This window comes from Ips typographus, linkage group LG14 (assembly GCF_016097725.1).
Source record: "Ips typographus isolate SLU linkage group LG14, UJ_Ityp_2.0, whole genome shotgun sequence".
Lineage (NCBI taxonomy): Eukaryota > Metazoa > Arthropoda > Insecta > Coleoptera > Curculionidae > Ips > Ips typographus.
In genome coordinates, this window is record NC_138435.1 from 185,809 (window position 1) to 205,864 (window position 20,056).

General features: G+C 36.1%; 1 pseudogene across 1 annotated transcript in view; it reads left to right on the forward strand.

Moving 5' to 3' along the window:
• The window catches only part of LOC145737519 (neogenin-like), a 38,791-nt pseudogene that overhangs the window by 9,260 nt on the left and 9,475 nt on the right, over positions 1 to 20,056 (forward strand). The window contains exons 2-14 of the transcript XR_014180411.1: positions 967 to 1,135; positions 2,151 to 2,287; positions 2,632 to 2,845; positions 6,740 to 6,965; positions 7,022 to 7,166; positions 9,222 to 9,382; positions 9,439 to 9,557; positions 9,695 to 10,079; positions 15,411 to 15,899; positions 16,051 to 16,340; positions 17,143 to 17,301; positions 17,999 to 18,202; positions 18,255 to 18,400. The product of XR_014180411.1 is annotated as a neogenin-like (transcript). The remainder of the gene's footprint in view (positions 1 to 966; positions 1,136 to 2,150; positions 2,288 to 2,631; positions 2,846 to 6,739; positions 6,966 to 7,021; positions 7,167 to 9,221; positions 9,383 to 9,438; positions 9,558 to 9,694; positions 10,080 to 15,410; positions 15,900 to 16,050; positions 16,341 to 17,142; positions 17,302 to 17,998; positions 18,203 to 18,254; positions 18,401 to 20,056) is intronic.

The following is a 20,056-nucleotide window of genomic DNA, read 5'->3' on the forward strand; positions in this document are numbered from 1 at the left end:
GTCTCATAGTATAGTTCCATTCTACTTTATTTGTATTAAACAGAGAGAAATAGACGCATATTATTCGGTTGACATCCACCATTAACGACAGAACCAACTGTCACTGTCATTGTCAAGGGTGCCTATGATTTCGGTTTCCCGTATTGCCTATACAACTGACAATTAGTTTTTTTCAAACTTTTTAGAATAATAAACATTTATTATTAACTACAGTCGACGGAAAAATGTTGTAACCAAGCAAAAGACAGTTGACACTGATAGCTATTATTGCTCAAAATGCTACATACAGGTGTGGTAAATCCAAAAGCGACCATAGGAAAACCGTGTAACCGACAGAGAAACGTAGGTAATTGCATGCGCGGGAGAAAGACAGAAAACGAAAAAAATATCAAGTAGGCCATATTTTCAGCGCGCTGCCTACTTGATATTTTTTTCGCAACGCGCCTACTTGATTTTTTTTTTGTTTTCTGTCTTAGTCCCGCGCATGCAATAATGTACGTTTCTCTGTCCGTTACACGGTTTTCCTATGGTCGCTTTTGGATTTACCGCACTTGTATATTAAAACTGTCTAGAATGCCTCAAATTGCCTTGTAAATGCCATAATCGATAATACAGTAAACCCTCGTGGGGTGTAAACTTTCACGATTGTTTCCTAAAGGTTTAAACGTTCCCTTTTGTGTTTTGTACTTAATATGTCTACCAGATGTTCCTCTGCCCTTTTCAATGCCCTTTTTTTTTGTCATATCCCTTTAAAGGGATTTTTAAGTGGGTGGACTGACTGCAATAATATTATACAGGATGATTTCGTTCGGTTTATAACAAAAATACTTCAAAAATCATTTTTTTTTTTGTGCCCCCCTTTTGCATCAAGTATCAAACACAATGACAATGCAAAAGTAGCCCTTTTGCTATTAATTCTCTCTGTCAAAATGTGGGATCTTGTGAGTAATAATTTTTTTTTTCTAGGTTTGGCCATTCTGGAATTTTCGGTGGAACCGTCCGATACAGTGGTAGAGGCTGGACAGTCTGCGGTGCTGGACTGCATGGTCAAAGGTCCGCACCATCAACAGTCAGTTTTGATCACGTGGCTGGACCAGGACGGGTCGAAACTCACGTTTTTGAGCGACCTCTACAGGTATGTCACTGATGTGACAGTTTTGCGTGACAAACCGCTTCCTTAATTGACAGCAACTGTCTTATTCTAGCACAGTTTCAGTGTAAACGCACTTTTGTCTCTAGGAACCGGACAGTTGACTAGATTTACCAGTAATACCGTAACCAGATCTTCAAAGAGCTGAAACGCGATATTCCCTAAGGAAATGTTCTGGTCGATCATCCTGTACCTATTTCAAGACTAAATTTCCGGACATCTGCGAGTTAAATTTACTTTCTGAATTATATTTGCTGATTCACGTGAACAAATTGTCGTTTCCGTACAATCTCGCCCAAAACACGTACTTTACGACTTTCTAATGGTTTATGCCACAGTTTGTTTTGCCAATATTTGTTGTTTTATTATACAGAGTGTTTGCGCCAATACACATACAGAGAGGGAGAAAATTGTTTTGAAAAGCTGTTTTTGTATGACAATTTTCCAGGGAAAACGCTTCCAAAACGGATTTTACGGTTATTTTATCGAAAAACTGATTTTTTAATGTTTGAACAAAAAAATTAAGTACTTTCCTGGATAACCTACACAGTCCAATTTCCAACAAACGCAGTCAGTCTAGAAAACTGTAATAATTCCATACAGGCCATTTTCTGAACTAAAATCAACCCTCTGAACAGTCTGAACCATGAAAAAATCAACGATTTAAGGGTCTGGTAATCGACACCATATTGGGACATTACCTGGTTTCTTTTAGGGTCTTCTTTTAATTAGCATTATTTTACTGGAACATAACAGTTTTAATGGTTCCCGTTTCCCTACAGTGGAAATTGACAAAATCAGGAAATTACCAATTAAAGTACACTGAAATTGTTAATAAATATTCCTGATTTGATATTCTTCTTAAAAAAACTTAACTAAAAACACTATTTTGTGATTATTTTAGTTGCGACATCTAATCCCCGGAATCAAGCAATAATTAATGCAGACTAGTAAAATAATGGAAGATTTTTTCCATTACAGTTTTCTTCAATTTTTTTAGATCCCAACTTACCAACGGTTCATTGTACATAAACAGCGTGGTGGAGGAGCAACGACTTACCGGTACTTACCAGTGTATGGCAACCTTACCGCAAGGCGGATCGATAGTAAGCAGAACGGCCAAACTTAGCATAGCCAGTAAGTTTTCGAAGCATTTTAACGCGTAATTTTTCAAAATGTCAAACTTTTACGGCCTGAAAATTGCATCCGGCGCTATTTAAACTGCCTTGAAGGGGCTTCGCATTAAGTCTGTTTGTTGGGTAAATATTAGTTTAAAGGGGAAGAGAAATTTGTAGGGGAATTCAGTTCATATTCCATAAAGGTTTCAGTATACAGAAAATCAAACAAAGTATTCAGATGACGTAATTGCATGCCAAGTGGCCAGCTGTCAAATTTAGTGCAGGCAAAAATTGCCCTTTCATTGTCTAGAAATTTAGAGACATTTTTAAGTAGTTTTTCTCTCTCTTATGACATTCTTTCAGGATTGTCGGGTTTCTACGAGGAACCAGCCGATATAACAGTGTACATAGGACAAAAGGCTCATTTTTCCTGTTACGTGGACGCCAACCCACCACCACGGATCAAATGGTTGAAAGACGAGCGCCCTCTACAGATCGACGATCTACGAATGACGGTGCTGCCATCTGGCGCGTTGGAAATCGACGAAGTCATAGAGAACGACCAAGCATCGTACAGGTGATACAACGTTCATGTAGACACCACCGAGTGTAATGAAAATTTTGACTTTGATGAATTTTATTTTGACAACAATTTGACGTTTAATGACTGAGGCTTATAAATCACACCTGACAGCCGTCAAAATTCATTAAACTGTAAAATGTCAAATAGTGGGCGCCTGTTTGATGAATCACGCTGCAAATGGTTCTCCGTGACCTTGTGGAGTTAAATTTGACATTTGACAGCTAAACAGTTGACATTTAATCAGTTCACTGATAGAATAACCTCATAATTTGTTAATAAATGTGACGTTGCATTAAAATGCGGTTTTTACGCTTTGTTCACTTTGACGCCTCGCAATTCAGTCATTTTGACAGTTACGTCACTAAAGTTTTTACCAAATTATCGCCCTTTAAACAACCTTTTGACGAAGCAAAGTATTCAAGGGTTCCCCGAACGTCAAAACTGTCAAATTTAGCTCCATGAAGCTGTAAATACAACTTACAGTGCAATTTTTTGAAATTAGCCACTGTTTCTTATTTTATAGTTTCAGGCCACTGGTGAGTGACTTTTGACAGTTATGACAGCTGTCACGTGACGCAAGCAAAGTATTCCAGTGTTTCCCGAACGTCAAAACTGTCAAATTTAGCTGCATGAAGCTGTAAATACAACTTACAGTGCAATTTTTTTAAATTAGCCAATGTTTCTTATTTTATAGTTTCACGCCACTGGTGAGTCACTTTTGACACTTATGACAGCTGTCACGTGACGCAAGCAAAGTATTCAAGTGTTCCCCGAACGTCAAAACTGTCAAATTTAGCTCCATGAAGCTGTAAATACAACTTACAGTGCAATTTTTTGAAATTAGCCACTGTTTCTTATTTTATAGTTTCACGCCACTGGTGAGTCACTTTTGACACTTATGACAGCTGTCACGTGACGCAAGCAAAGTATTCAAGTGTTCCCCGAACGTCAAAACTGTCAAATTTAGCTCCATGAAGCTGTAAATACAACTTACAGTGCAATTTTTTGAAATTAGCCACTGTTTCTTATTTTATAGTTTCAGGCCACTGGTGAGTGACTTTTGACAGTTATGACAGCTGTCACGTGACGCAAGCAAAGTATTCAAGTGTTCCCCGAACGTCAAAACTGTCAAATTTAGCTCCATGAAGCTATAAATACAACTTACAGTGCAATTTTTTTGAAATTAGCCACTGTTTCTTATTTTATAGTTTCACGCCACTGGTGAGTGACTTTTGACAGTTGTGACAGCTGTCACGTGACGCAAGCATAGTATTCAAGTGTTCACCGAACGTCAAAACTGTCAAATTTGTCTCCATGGAGCTGTAAAAACTACTTAGAGTGCGATTTTTTTGAAATTAGCCACTGTTTCTTATTTTATAGTTTCACGCCACTGGTGAGTCACTTTTGACACTTATGACAGCTGTCACGTGACGCAAGCAAAGTATTCAAGTGTTCCCCGAACGTCAAAACTGTCAAATTTAGCTCCATGAAGCTATAAATACAACTTACAGTGCAATTTTTTTGAAATTAGCCACTGTTTCTTATTTTATAGTTTCACGCCACTGGTGAGTGACTTTTGACAGTTGTGACAGCTGTCACGTGACGCAAGCACAGTATTCAAGTGTTCCCCGAACGTCAAAACTGTCAAATTTAGCTCCATGAAGCTGTAAATACAACTTACAGTGCAATTTTTTGAAATTAGCCACTGTTTCTTATTTTATAGTTTCACGCCACTGGTGAGTGACTTTTGACAGTTATGACAGCTGTCACGTGACGCAAGCATAGTATTCAAGTGTTTCCCGAACGTCAAAACTGTCAAATTTAGCTCCATGAAGCTGTAAATACAACTTACAGTGCAATTTTTTGAAATTATAGCCACTGTTTCTTATTTTATAGTTTCAGACCACTGGTGAGTCACTTTTGACAGTTATGACAGCTGTCACGTGACGCAAGCATAGTATTCAAGTGTTCCCCGAACGTCAAAACTGTCAAATTTAGCTCCATAGAGCTGTAAATACAACTTACAGTGCAATTTTTTGAAATTAGCCACTGTTTCTTATTTTATAGTTTCACGCCACTGGTGAGTGACTTTTGACAGTTATGACAGCTGTCACGTGACGCAAGCATAGTATTCAAGTGTTCCCCGAACGTCAAAACTGTCAAATTTAGCTCCATAGAGCTGTAAATACAACTTACAGTGCAATTTTTTGAAATTAGCCACTGTTTCTTATTTTATAGTGTAGCGCTTTTCTCGCGGTTTCCTTCGGTTACGTTGCCTCGGGCGCCACCTTCGTTATTTATAGTGGCTGAAGGTCCACTTTGCGGTACCTGGGTAGCCTTTAGACAGCTGGAGAAAAGTTCCAAAGGGTTCGGGAAGAAAACAAAATTAAAACAACGGTTTGCACTAATCGCACTGTATTACGGCTCTCAATACTTACAGTAAATACTCACGGTAACGAATACCCAATGAAACGGAAATTACCTTATACGGTGGTACGGGGAAAGCGTGTAACGATAATGAAAACTACCTACGGACCCTTCACTACTGATTAGCCTGACTACTGTAGATTAAGACACGGTAAAAGTACGGCGGTACGGTACGGTTATGTAAAACTGACTACTCGGCGCCGGAATTTATTCCAAAAAAAAAAACCCAAAGAGGCCCAATTACGTGACCAGCGGTGTTCACGTCACTCGACCTAACCTCTAGGTGCCTCTCCCCGATTCCCCGGGGTTCGACAAATAGAGCCTCGGTTGCACACTGTTTCCCCAAGCGTGCAACAGAGGTTTTAAGTCTCGTGACGTTGCCAGTCACACAGCCGCTAATCCCTCCAGTATTCCCAAACCCGTTTACTGCTCCGTTTCCCCGGAGCTAAGCAAACGAGTCACAGGATTCACCGTTCCCGCTTGCTACACCGTTTCCCCGGTGTTCAACAAACAGGAACAGGACCAGAAGGATTACCTAACTGTTTTCACCAAAATTAGTAACTGTAGCCGGCGCCGTCTTATCAAAAACACCCTCAAACAGAAAACCCCGGAAAGCTATAGGAAATGCCCCAAACGAAAATCCCCTGAAAGATACTGAATATGCCCCAATTTACAGTTTATTATATTAACTACAGTTAACGGTACGGGTTTTAAACAGCTAACGGAACAAATACCGGACGGTCGGTATGTGTCTATTTTTTACTTACAAGTTCGCGGAGATAAGAGATAACGGTCGGCACGGATCGGCTTAGCAGGCTGATTTCGATCTTTGCTGATCGAAGAATCCCTATTTTCCGGCTCGGGGCCTTCTTTTATACACAAATCCCACGGTGGGGGCTGTTAGTGGCGGTACCCACTCTCAGCGCCCACCGAACCATTTCGAACGGCACCGGACGGTCCCGATAAAATCGACGCCACGACGGCCTCGGTCTAGCACCCAGCAGTGAAGGTCACGCGCATTCAGATTTAATCAGCGAAAAATTAGTAACTTCGTTACAATAGTTTCACGCCACTGGTGAGTGACTTTTGACAGTTATGACAGCTGTCACGTGACGCAAGCATAGTATTCAAGTGTTCCCCGAACGTCAAAACTGTCAAATTTGGCTCCATGAAGCTGTAAATACAACTTACAGTGCAATTTTTTGAAATTAGCCACTGTTTCTTATTTTATAGTTTCACGCCACTGGTGAGTCACTTTTGACACTTATGACAGCGGTCACGTGACGCAAGCATAGTATTCAAGTGTTCCCCGAACGTCAAAACTGTCAAATTTGGCTTCATGGAGCTGTAAAGACTACTTATATAGTGCCTGAGATTTTCTGGCCTTTTCTTCGTCATTCTCTTGAATTTTCCTAAAATTTCTTAACTTTTTGTTACTTTAAATTAACAAACAAATTTCAGGTGTAACGCTACCGGCTTAAACTCGTACAAATTGAGCAACAAGGCCGTTTTGTACATAAATGGGGACGTGGAACAAGCCGCCCATTTGTCCGCCCCCACGTTTATCGCCTACCCCCGATCGGTGGTGGCGGTGGAGGGGCAGAACGTTTCCCTGGATTGTGCCGCCAACGGCAACCCTAACCCTACTATTACCTGGCTGAAAGGACGGTTCTGCCATTGACTTAAAGTATGCTGAATTTTTGCCTTTTCTGGTGGTTTTTATGTTTTTCCGGAAATTCACAGACATTTGGACAGTCAGTACAGTTTGGTAGGGTCAACTACGTCATTGCGCATCACTAAAATCCAGGAATCAGACGCAGGGACGTATCAGTGTAGGGCGGAGAATCGGGAGGACAGTTTGGACGCTTCTGCCCTTATTGAGGTTCAAGTAAGTAGGTTTTCACTTGTTTTTCTTGGAAAAAACACTGTACCAGCTTCCGGAAATAGGGAAAGTTGTAGGAAATTTCATCCTCTACAAGATTGTACTAAAGTGTTTTTGCCCTCAAAGGTCTCCTTAAGGAGTTAGAAGGCATAAAGTGCCTGGGTGCTCCAAATTACTTTTTTTGAACTAGCTCCGTTATTTGAAGAGTTAAAAAAAAGTGTGAAAAAGAAAAGTTGTAGGAAATTTCATCCTCTACAAGATTGTACTAAGTGTTTTTGCCCTCAAAGGTCTCCTTAAGGAGTTAGAAGGCATAAGTGCCTGGGTGCACCAATTACTTTTTTTGAACTAACTCCGTTATTTGAAGAGTTAAAAAAAAGTGTGAAAAAGAAAAGTTGTAGGAAATTTCATCCTCTACAAGATTGTACTAAAGTGTTTTTGCCCTCAAAGGTCTCCTTAAGGAGTTAGAAGGCATAAAGTGCCTGGGTGCACCAATTTACTTTTTTTGAACTAACTCCGTTATTTGAAGAGTTAAAAAAAAGTGTGAAAAAGAAAAGTTGTAGGAAATTTCATCCTCTACAAGATTGTACTAAAGTGTTTTTGCCCTCAAAGGTCTCCTTAAGGAGTTAGAAGGCATAAAGTGCCTGGGTGCTCCAATTTACTTTTTTTGAACTAGCTCCGTTATTTGAAGAGTTAAAAAAAAGTGTGAAAAAGAAAAGTTGTCGGAAATTTCATCCTCTACAAGATTGTACTAAAGTGTTTTTGCCCTCAAAGGTCTCCTTAAGGAGTTAGAAGGCATAAAGTGCCTGGGTGCTCCAATTTACTTTTTTTGAACTAGCTCCGTTATTGAAGAGTTAAAAAAAAGTGTGAAAAAGAAAAGTTGTAGGAAATTTCATCCTCTACAAGATTGTATTAAAGTGTTTTTGCCCTCAAAGGTCTCCTTAAGGAGTTAGAAGGCATAAAGTGCCTGGGTGCACCAAATTACTTTTTTTGAACTAGCTCCGTTATTTGAAGAGTTAAAAAAAAGTGTGAAAAAGAAAAGTTGTAGGAAATTTCATCCTCTACAAGATTGTACTAAAGTGTTTTTGCCCTCAAAGGTCTCCTTAAGGAGTTAGAAGGCATAAAGTGCCTGGGTGCACCAATTTACTTTTTTTGAACTAACTCCGTTATTTGAAGAGTTAAAAAAAAGTGTGAAAAAGAAAAGTTGTAGGAAATTTCATCCTCTACAAGATTGTACTAAAGTGTTTTTGCCCTCAAAGGTCTCCTTAAGGAGTTAGAAGGCATAAAGTGCCTGGGTGCTCCAATTTACTTTTTTTGAACTAGCTCCGTTATTTGAAGAGTTAAAAAAAAGTGTGAAAAAGAAAAGTTGTCGGAAATTTCATCCTCTACAAGATTGTACTAAAGTGTTTTTGCCCTCAAAGGTCTCCTTAAGGAGTTAGAAGGCATAAAGTGCCTGGGTGCTCCAATTTACTTTTTTTGAACTAGCTCCGTTATTTGAAGAGTTAAAAAAAAGTGTGAAAAAGAAAAGTTGTAGGAAATTTCATCCTCTACAAGATTGTATTAAAGTGTTTTTGCCCTCAAAGGTCTCCTTAAGGAGTTAGAAGGCATAAAGTGCCTGGGTGCACCAAATTACTTTTTTTGAACTAGCTCCGTTATTTGAAGAGTTAAAAAAAAGTGTGAAAAAGAAAAGTTGTAGGAAATTTCATCCTCTACAAGATTGTACTAAAGTGTTTTTGCCCTCAAAGGTCTCCTTAAGGAGTTAGAAGGCATAAAGTGACTGGGTGCACCAATTTACTTTTTTTGAACTAACTCCGTTATTTGAAGAGTTAAAAAAAAGTGTGAAAAAGAAAAGTTGTAGGAAATTTCATTCTCTACAAGATTGTACTAAAGTGTTTTTGCCCTCAAAGGTCTCCTTAAGGAGTTAGAAGGCATAAAGTGCCTGGGTGCTCCAAATTACTTTTTTTGAACTAACTCCGTTGTTTGAAGAGTTAAAAAAAAGTGTGAAAAAGAAAAGTTGTCGGAAATTTCACTCTCTGCAATTCTGGACTGGTTTGTTGGTTGCAGGTACCGCCGAAATTCCTGAAAAAACCCCACGATCGTACCGAATACTCGAGCAAAGACGTGGAATTGGAATGTTCGGTGTACGGCATCCCCGAACCAAAAATCAGCTGGTTTAAGAACGGGGAAATTGTCAAATATTCGGAATATTACAAGCCCGTTAACGGGTGAGTGTATAACCTCACTTTATTGTGTATTTTTGGTGAATTTCTTGGTGGTTTAGGAACAATCTGAAAATTGTTGGGTTAGTGTCGGGGGATTCTGGAATTTTCCAGTGTTTCGCCGTTAATCCAGCTGGGAATATTCAGGCGGCAGCCAGTTTGAAGGTTTTACCCAGTTCTGGTAAGTTCCTTACCTGTTTTGTTAGTTTTTTTTTTTTTTGTTTTTTTTTTTTGGTGGTTAATTTAGTTTTTTTTTCTTCCTTCCTCACCCCTGTCCTTGTCTTTATATGATTTTGCATGCGTTGCTCCCTTAACTAGACAAACGTAAACGCCCTAAAAAAGTCCAAACAAAAACCGGCAAACAACAATCGTTGGCCGTTTTCGGTTCGTTGGTGTCGGAAGACGCGCCTTTTGGGGCGGCGGGGGGCGTCGACCCCCAAACCGCCTTCAACAGTTTGAGAAGTAGCGAAACGGGCGACGATGTCGGTTTGGGCGACGTCCAGTCCGCTTTCTCCTCCCAAAAGTCCCTTTCAGTAGGTAATTCGGAACGGGGCATCATCGAGGGTCTCCCCGGTCCTCCCCTGGACCTCAAAGCCCTGATAGTCAAAGCCCGGTTCGTGATTTTGAGCTGGAAACCTCCTCTGGAGAATCCCCAGAACGTGGAGGCTTACTCCATCTTTTGCAGACAGGAGGGCAGTGATCGGTAAGTTACCCCTTGAAATAACTGAGTTATTAACAAATATGGCCGCGAGAGGGCGTTATTGGTTTGGGCTTCAGATTTTTCCTGGTTCAAACATGGCCTCTAGAGGGTGTTAAGTGCCACCCTTTTTTAGCGCAAATTTTAGATTATTTGTAAGAATTGTTACTATTATACCGGGTGGTTACTCACACAAAAAATTTCTCGCGTAACTGTCAAAATAACCGAGTTGGGGGCTGTCATAGTTAAGTAATCAGGATGGAGACTTTTGGAGAAAAACAACAATTATTTTTAACCGAAATATGTCGATTTCAAGTCAGAAACCTCGAAAATTGTCTTGATACACTAGTTTTGCATTTCCAAGTCGTTTTTTATGATTTTCAACTTGAATTGCAGTTTTCAAGTCAATTTTTAAAGTTATCATCTTATGTATTTGGTTTTTAAGTAAATTCTTAACCGTAATATGTCCATTTTAAGTCACAAACTTTGAAAATTAACTTGATAGACTTATTTTGCATTTTTAAGCAAATTTTTATAATTTTGAACTTGAAACTGTTTTCAAGTCAAGGTTTAAAAGACGGTTTTAGTTTATTTGCATGATTTTTGAGTCAATATTTGGTTTTTAAGTAAATTTTTAACCGAAATATGTCTATTTCACGTTGAAAAATTGACTTGTTAGACTAATTTTGCATTTTTAAGTCAATATTTATTGTTTTAAACTTCAAATGCAATTTTTAAGTCGATTCACAAGGTTTTCAAGTCAATGTCTAGCTTTTAGATTAATTCTTAACCGAAATATGTCGATTTTAAGGCAAAAACCTCGAAAATTCACTTGATAGACTAATTTTGTATTTCCAAGTAGTTTTTTATGATTTTCAACGTGAAATGCAGTTTTCAAGTGAATTTTCAAAATTGTATAGACGGATTTACTGTTTTAAAGGCCATTTTCATGATTTTCAAGTCAGTAGAAGGTTTTTAAGTCAATTTTCAACCGAAATATGTCGATTTCAAGTCAGAAACTTCGAAAGTTGTCTTAATACACTAGTTTTGCATTTCCAAGTCGTTTTTTTATGATTTTCAACTTGAAATGCAGTTTTCAAGTCAATTTTTTAAAGTTATCATCTTATGTATTTGGTTTTTAAGTAAATTCTTAACCGAAATATGTCCATTTTAAGTCACAAACTTTGAAAATTAACTTAATAGACTTATTTGCATTTTTAAGCAAATTTTTATAATTTTGAACTTGAAACTGTTTTCAAGTCAAGGTTTTAAAAGACGGTTTTAGTTTATTTGCATGATTTTTGAGTCAATATTTGGTTTTTAAGTAAATTTTTAACCGAAATATGTCTATTTCACGTTGAAAAATTGACTTGTTAGACTAATTTTGCATTTTTAAGTCAATATTTATTGTTTTTAAACTTCAAATGCAATTTTTAAGTCGATTCACAAGGTTTTCAAGTCAATATCTAGCTTTTAGATCAATTTTTAACTGAAATATGTTGATTTTAAGGCAAAAATCTCGAAAATTCACTTGATAGACTAATTTTGTATTTCCAAGTTAATTTTTATGATTTCAACGTGAAATGCAGTTTTCAAATGAATTTTCAAAGTTTTATAGACGGATTTACTGTTTTAAAGGCCATTTTCATGATTTTCAAGTCAGTAGAAGGTTTTTAAGTCAATTTTTAACCGAAATATGTCGATTTTAATGCAAAAATCTCGAAAGTTGTCTTAATACACTAGTTTTGCATTTCCAAGTCGTTTTTTATGATTTTCAACTTGAAATGCAGTTTTCAAGTCAATTTTTAAAGTTATCATCTTATGTATTTGGTTTTTAAGTAAATTCTTAACCGAAATATGTCCATTTTAAGTCACAAACTTTGAAAATTAACTTGATAGACTTATTTTGCATTTTTAAGCAAATTTTTATAATTTTGAACTTGAAACTGTTTTCAAGTCAAGGTTTTAAAAGACGGTTTTAGTTTATTTGCATGATTTTTGAGTCAATATTTGGTTTTTAAGTAAATTTTTAACCAAAATATGTTAATTTTACGTTGGAAAATTTAAAAATGACTTGTTAGACTAATTTTGCATTTTCAAGTCAATATTTATTGTTTTAAACTTCAAATGCAATTTTTAAGTCGATTTCCAAGGTTTTCAAGTCAATGTCTAGCTTTTAGATCAATTTTTAACTGAAATATGTTGATTTTAAGGCAAAAACCTCGAAAATTTACTTGATAGACTAATTTTGCATTTCCAAGTTAATTTTTATGATTTCAACGTGAAATGCAGTTTTCAAGTGAATTTTCAAAATTTTATAGACGGATTTACACTTTTAAAGTCCATTTTCATGATTTTCAAATCAATAGAAGGTTTTTAAGTCAATTTTCAACCGAAATATGTCGATTTCAAGTCAGAAACTTCGAAAGTTGTCTTAATACACTAGTTTTGCATTTCCAAGTCGTTTTTTATGATTTTCAACTTGAAATGCAGATTTGAAGTCAATTTTTAAAGTTATCATCTCATGTATTTGGTTTTTAAATAAATTCTTAACCGAAATATGTCCATTTTAAGTCACAACTTTGAAAATTAACTTAATAGACTTATTTTGCATTTTTAAGCAAATTTTCATAATTTTGAACTTGAAATACAGTTTTCAAAGGAAGTTTGAAAGACGGATTTAGTTTATTTGCATGATTTTCAAGTCAATATTTGGTTTTTAAGTAAATTTTTAACCAAAATATGTCAATTTTACGTTGGAAAATTTAAAAATTGACTTGTTAGACTAATTTTGCATTTTCAAGTCAATATTTATTGTTTTCAACTTCAAATGCAATTTTTAAGTCGATTTCCAAGGTTTTCAAGTCAATATCTAGCTTTTAGATTAATTTTTAACTGAAATATGTCGATTTTAAGGCAAAAATATCGAAAATTTACTTGATAGACTAATTTTGTATTTCCAAGTAGTTTTTTATGATTTTCAACGTGAAATGCAGTTTTCAAGTGAATTTTCAAAATTTTATAGACGGATTTACACTTTTAAAGTCCATTTTCATGATTTTCAAATCAATAGAAGGTTTTTAAGTCAATTTTCAACCGAAATATGTCGATTTCAAGTCAGAAACTTCGAAAGTTGTCTTAATACACTAGTTTTGCATTTCCAAGTCGTTTTTTATGATTTTCAACTTGAAATGCAGTTTTCAAGTCAATTTTTAAAGTTATCATCTCATGTATTTGGTTTTTAAGTAATTCTTAACCGAAATATGTCCATTTTAAGTTACAAACTTTGAAAATTAACTTGATAGACTTATTTTGCATTTTTAAGCAAATTTTTATAATTTTGAACTTGAAACTGTTTTCAAGTCAAGGTTTAAAAGACGGTTTTAGTTTATTTGCATGATTTTTGAGTCAATATTTGGTTTTTAAGTAAATTTTTAACCAAAATATGTTAATTTTACGTTGGAAAATTTAAAAATTGACTTGTTAGACTAATTTTGCATTTTTAAGTCAATATTGATTGTTTTCAACTTCAAATGCAATTCTTAAGTCGATTTCCAAGGTTTTCAAGTCAATGTCTAGCTTTTAGATTAATTCTTAACCGAAATATGTCCATTTTAAGTCACAAACTTTGAAAATTAACTTGATAGACTTATTTTGCATTTTTTAAGCAAATTTTTATAATTTTGAACTTGAAATAGTTTTCAAGTCAAGGTTTTCAATGTTTAAAAGACGGATTTAGTTTATTTGCATGATTTTCAAGTCAATTTTTTGGTTTTCAAGTAAATTTTTAACCAAAATATGTTAATTTTACGTTGGAAAATTTAAAAATTGACTTGTTAGACTAATTTTGCATTTTCAAGTCAATATTTATTGTTTTCAACTTCAAATGCAATTCTTAAGTCGATTTCCAAGGTTTTCAAGTCAATGTCTAGCTTTTAGATTAATTCTTAACCGAAATATGTCCATTTTAAGTCACAAACTTTGAAAATTAACTTAATAAACTTATTTTGCATTTTTAAGCAAATTTTTATAATTTTGAATTTGAAATAGTTTTCAAGTCAAGGTTTTCAATGTTTAAAAGACAGATTTAGTTTATTTGCATGATTTTCAAGTCAATATTTGGTTTTTAAGTAAATTTTTAACCAAAATATGTCAATTTTACGTTGGAAAATTTAAAAATTGACTTGTTAGACTAATTTTGCATTTTCAAGTCAATATTTATTGTTTTCAACTTCAAATGCAATTTTTAAGTGGATTTCCAAGGTTTTCAAGTCAATGTCTAGCTTTTAGATCAATTTTTAACTGAAATATGTTGATTTTAATGCAAAAACCTCGAAAATTGTCTTGATAGACTAATTTTGCATTTCCAAGTTAATTTTTATGATTTCAACGTGAAATGCAGTTTTCAAGTGAATTTTCAAAATTTTATAGACGGATTTACTGTTTTAAAGGCCATTTTCATGATTTTCAAGTCAGTAGAAGGTTTTTAAGTCAATTTTTAACCGAAATATGTCAATTTTAATGCAAAAATCTCGAAAGTTGTCTTAATACACTAGTTTTGCATTTCCAAGTCGTTTTTTATGATTTTCAACTTGAAATGCAGTTTTCAAGTCAATTTTTAAGTTATCATCTTATGTATTTGGTTTTTAAGTAAATTCTTAACCAAAATATGTCCATTTTAAGTCACAGACTTTGAAAATTAACTTGATAGACTTATTTTGCATTTTTAAGCAAATTTTTATAATTTTGAACTTGAAACTGTTTTCAAGTCAAGGTTTAAAAGACGGATTTAGTTTATTTGCATGATTTTTGAGTCAATATTTGGTTTTTAAGTAAATTTTTAACCGAAATATGTCTATTTCACGTTGGAAAATTTGAAAATTGACTTGTTAGACTAATTTTGCATTTTCAAGTCAATATTATTGTTTTCAATTTCAAATGCAATTTTTAAGTCGATTTCCAAGGTTTTCAAGTCAATATCTAGCTTTTAGATTAATTTTAACTGAAATATGTCGATTTTAAGGCAAAAACCTCGAAAATTTACTTGATAGACTAATTTTGCAGTTTTCAAGTTAATTTTCATGATTTTCTAGTCAATATCTGGATTTTATGTCAATTATTAGGTTTTCAGGTTATTTATTTGGTATTATTTGAGACAATTTTAACAGAAATATGTTAATTTGTTACAAATCTTGAAATATTGTAATTTTGCATTTTGGGCCAATTTTTCAAGTCAATTTTCATCTTATTTAGTTTGCTATCCCATGGGTCCAGACTCATGGTTGTCTAGGTTAGGTTAGGCCTACTATTGATTTGAATTTCATCGTGTTTTGACAGGGAACGCTACCAAAACACGTCCAGATCCAAACTGGAGGAAATCAACATCGGAGGCCTTTGGCCGGGCAAAGTTTACCATTTTCGCGTGGTACCGATCAGTTCTAACGGACCTGGCGTCTCCTCCGACATCCTCACCGTCACCACTCAATCCGAGGAGCACGTACCAAGCGCTCCGCAAAACTTGGAGGTCTACGCCACCTCTCCGCGTACCGTGCATCTGAGTTGGAGGCCGCCAGAAACCTCCAACGGCAAATCCTCCGGTACACCGTCTACTACATGGACACCGCGTCCTCGGTGGAGCACAGTGCGGACACCGTTGGCGTCTCCTTTGATTTGAATGGGCTGCATCCGTACGTGGAGTACAGTGTATGGGTGGTTGCGGTTAATGGGAATGGAGCTGGGGCTGCCACTGAGGAGAAGTTGGTGAGGACTTTTAGTGCCGCTCCCTCGGAACCTCCCGGAAATATTACTGTGGAACCGTCTAGTACGGTAGTTTCTATTCTTAACAGAGTTTTATTGGAATATTTAGATGGGTTGGGAAGATATTCTGGAAATTCTCTAATTAAAACCCATCGAGGTTTACAGTCAAGAAAACCTTTTTTTCTGGCGTTTTTCCGTACAGAAACATGTGTCTTTTCAGAGTATGGTGGTCAGGTGGGAACCACCACCTTTAGACGCCCAAAATGGGGTAATTTTGGGGTACAAAATCAAATTGCGCAAAACTGCAAGGGCAAAGCCCTGACCTACACCACCACCGCGAACGAACGACATTATTCCATTAAAGACCTGGAGAGGGCGTCTCAGTACCAATAAGACTGTGGGCCACCAATATTAACGGTAGCGGGCCACCTTCGGACTGGATTGACGTTTCAACCTTCCAGAATGATTTGATCGAAAACGTGGTACCGGACGAACCATCCGATTTAAAATGTAATTCTATTTTTTTCCTATTTTTTGCCGAAAACAAAGCAAAGTGGTGTGACGTACGTGATATACCAGGGTGGGTCCAGTTTAAGTGTCAATAATTCACATTTTGATAGCCAATCGATTTTTCCAAGCTGAAAGCAGTTTTGAAGCACTAAAAATAGTCCAGATTCGAAGAAAATGAAAAGCAAAGTAAAATGCACGAAAAGTTCGTTTTCAAGACGATTTTCATGAATCTAATGTCAATGTCCTGCATCTAAGACTATTTTCAAGACTAAAATATTGAAATTTGTCTTCAAATTATGAAGACTTACTTCAAATGCAAATTTTAAGCTTCTGATGGCACTTTCATTAGTTCAATCACATTTTGGGGTTCAAGTCAATTTTTAGTATTAAAGTCTCTCAGTCAAGTCTTTCAGTTGTCTGGAAACTATGAAAACTGGCTACAATAATAGTTTTTAAACTTCTTAAGTGAATTTCCGTTTCCAAGACAATTTTTAAGTTGGGTTGGGTTAGTTTTGGGTCTTTGACCGTAATAACGTGTAATAAAGTGCTTGTTCCAAATTGATCAATATTGCTCCAACGGTCTGGACAGTTACGACAAAAAAAAACGATTTTTTAAACAGAAATTTGAAGGACTGTATTTTGGAAAATGACATAATGAATGACAACTTATTTTTAATTGGCAATGGAAATTAAAGCTGTGATTGACTGTCATTGTGACGTCACCTCAATTTACTTTGACTTTTGATATAGCCGTCAAATTGTGTAGTTTTTTTTTTTTGGTTCCAATTTGAGAATTTTGCAGACAAACGCCCCTACGATAAAGTGTATTTGATGTGGTCCCCTCCAGTTAATCCGAACGTTAAAGTGCGCAGCTAGTTCATTGGTTGGGGCAAAGGAGTGCCTGACACTTACTCCATAGAGCTGGATGAACGGAATAGGACTTATATTATTGAAAAATTGGGTGAGTAAACTTGTTCGATGATCAGTTTATCATTATTGTCCAGACCAGGAAGTAAACAGAGCGAATTTTATTTAGGTGCATTGACTGGTTAATTTTTGTAACTTCCATAGTTAGGGAGGGAGATTTACACCATATTAGGCTATACAGGTGTGGTAAATCCAAAAGCGACCATAGGAAAACCGTGTAACGACAGAGAAACCGTAGAAATTGCAGCGCGGGGACAAAGACAGTAAACGAAAAAAATACCAAGTAGGCCATATTTTCAGTACGCTGTTGCCAAAATCCAATACATTTTGTCGACGGTATTGGATTTTGGCAACAGCGTACTGAAAATATGGCCTACTTGATATTTTTTTCGTTTTACTGTCTTTGTCCCACGCATGCAATTATCTACGTTTCTCTGTCAGTTACACGGTTTTCCTATGGTCGCACCAATCCAATACATTTTGTCGACGGTATTGGATTTTGGCAACAGCGTACTGAAAATATGGCCTACTTGATATTTTTTTCGTTTACTGTCTTTGTCTCACGCATGCAATTATCTACGTTTCTCTGTCAGTTACACGGTTTCCTATGGTCGCTTTTGGATTTACCGCACCTGTATAGTGTAAAAAAAAGTTTTAGTTCTCCAGAAAGTAAAAAGTACTTAACTTTTTCTAACTTCTAGTAACTCAGTAGGTTTTTTTTTAAATTAAAGACCCAAATTCGGAATATGTGGTGAGTGTACGGGCGGCCAATAGCATGGGCCCGGGACCATCGAGGTATGCAATGATTAAACGCAAGACGACCTCCGCCAGAACCAGCAGCTGCTTTAATGCCCCCCATTGGTTTAAAAGCCCAAGTTTTAAGTCCTTCATCTGTAGTCCTTTATTGGACCGATCCCACTTTGAAGAAAAGTCAAGTAATGGCAATCTTTTAAGTTTTTCACAAAAAATTAGCGTATTTTTTTTTAGTATATTCTCGATAGTCGTTTATATAGTGAAGTACACGGCGGACAATTCACCGAAAACAAAACTGTTGAACGTGACCGATTTGAATGTGATGATCGACGATTTGAAGCCCAACACTCAATACGAATTCGCTGTGAAACTGGTCAAAGGTAAGGAAACCCACCGATTGTTAGTTTATAGAGAATTTTACGGCCTACAATTGGTGAAAAAATCAACTTGATAGCTGTCAAAATAACCGAGTTACGGGCTGTCAAAAGTTTGGTCCACTGTAATTTTACTCTGGACACTTCAAGTCAAAATAAGTCAGTTATTTAACAACTCACTAGAGACACTATACAGGATGATTTAAAGAACATTTCACGGCCTACAATTTGGTGAAAAACTCAAACTTGATAGCTGTCAAAATAACCGAGTTACGGGCTGTCAAAAGTGCGGTCGACTGTAATTTTACTCTGGACACTTCAAGTCAAAATAAGTCAGTTATTTAACAACTCTACTAGAGACACTATACAGGATGATTAAAGAACATTTCACGGCCTACACTTTGGTGAAAAAATCAAATTGATAGCTGTCAAAATAACCGAGTTACGGGCTGTCAAAAGTGCGGTCGACTGTATTTTACTCTGGACACTTCAAGTCAAAATAAGTCAGTTATTTAACAACTCTACTAGAGACACTATACAGGATGATTAAAGATCATTTCACGGCCTACAATTTGGTGAAAAAATCAACTTAATAGCTGTCAAAATAACCGAGTTACGAGCTGTCAAAAGTGCGGGCCGACTGTAATTTTACTGTGGACACTTCAAGTCAAAATAAGTCAGTTATTTAACAACTCTACTAGAGACACTATACAGGATGATTTAAAGATCATTTCACGGCCTACAATTTGGTGAAAAAATCAACTTGATAGCTGTCAAATAACCGAGTTACGGGCTGTCAAAAGTACGGTCGACTGTAATTTTACTCTGGACACTTCAAGTCAAAATAAGTCAGTTATTTAACAACTCACTAGAGACACTATACAGGATGATTTAAAGAACATTTCACGGCCTACAATTTGGTGAAAAAATCAACTTGATAGCCGTCAAAATAACCGAGTTACGGGCTGTCAAAAGTGCGGTCGACTGTAATTTTACTGTGGACACTTCAAGTCAAAATAAGTCAGTTATTTAACAACTCACTAGAGACACTATACAGGATGATTTAAAGAACATTTCACGGCCTGTCATTTCATAAAAAAATCAACTTGATAGCTGTCAAAATAACCGAGAAACGGGCTGTCAAAGTGCGGCCGACTGTAATTTTACTCTGGACACTTCAAGTCAAAATAAGTCAGTTATTTAACAACTCTACTAGAGACACTATACAGGATGATTTAAAGAACATTTCACGGCCTACATGTTGGTGAAAAAATCAAATTGATAGCTGTCAAAATAACCGAGTTACGAGCTGTCAAAAGTACGGTCGACTGTAATTTTACTCTGGACACTTCAAGTCAAATAAGTCAGTTATTTAACAACTCTACTAGAGACACTATACAGGATGATTTAAAGAACATTTCACGGCCTACAATTTGGTGATAAAATCAACTTGATAGCTGTCAAAATAACCGAGTTACGGGCTGTCAAAAGTACGGTCGACTGTAATTTTACTCTGGACACTTCAAGTCAAAATAAGTCAGTTATTAACAACTCCACTAGAGACACTATACAGGATGATTTAAAGAACATTTCACGGCCTACAATTTGGTGAAAAAATCAACTTGATAGCTGTCAAAATAACCGAGTTACGGGCTGTCAAAA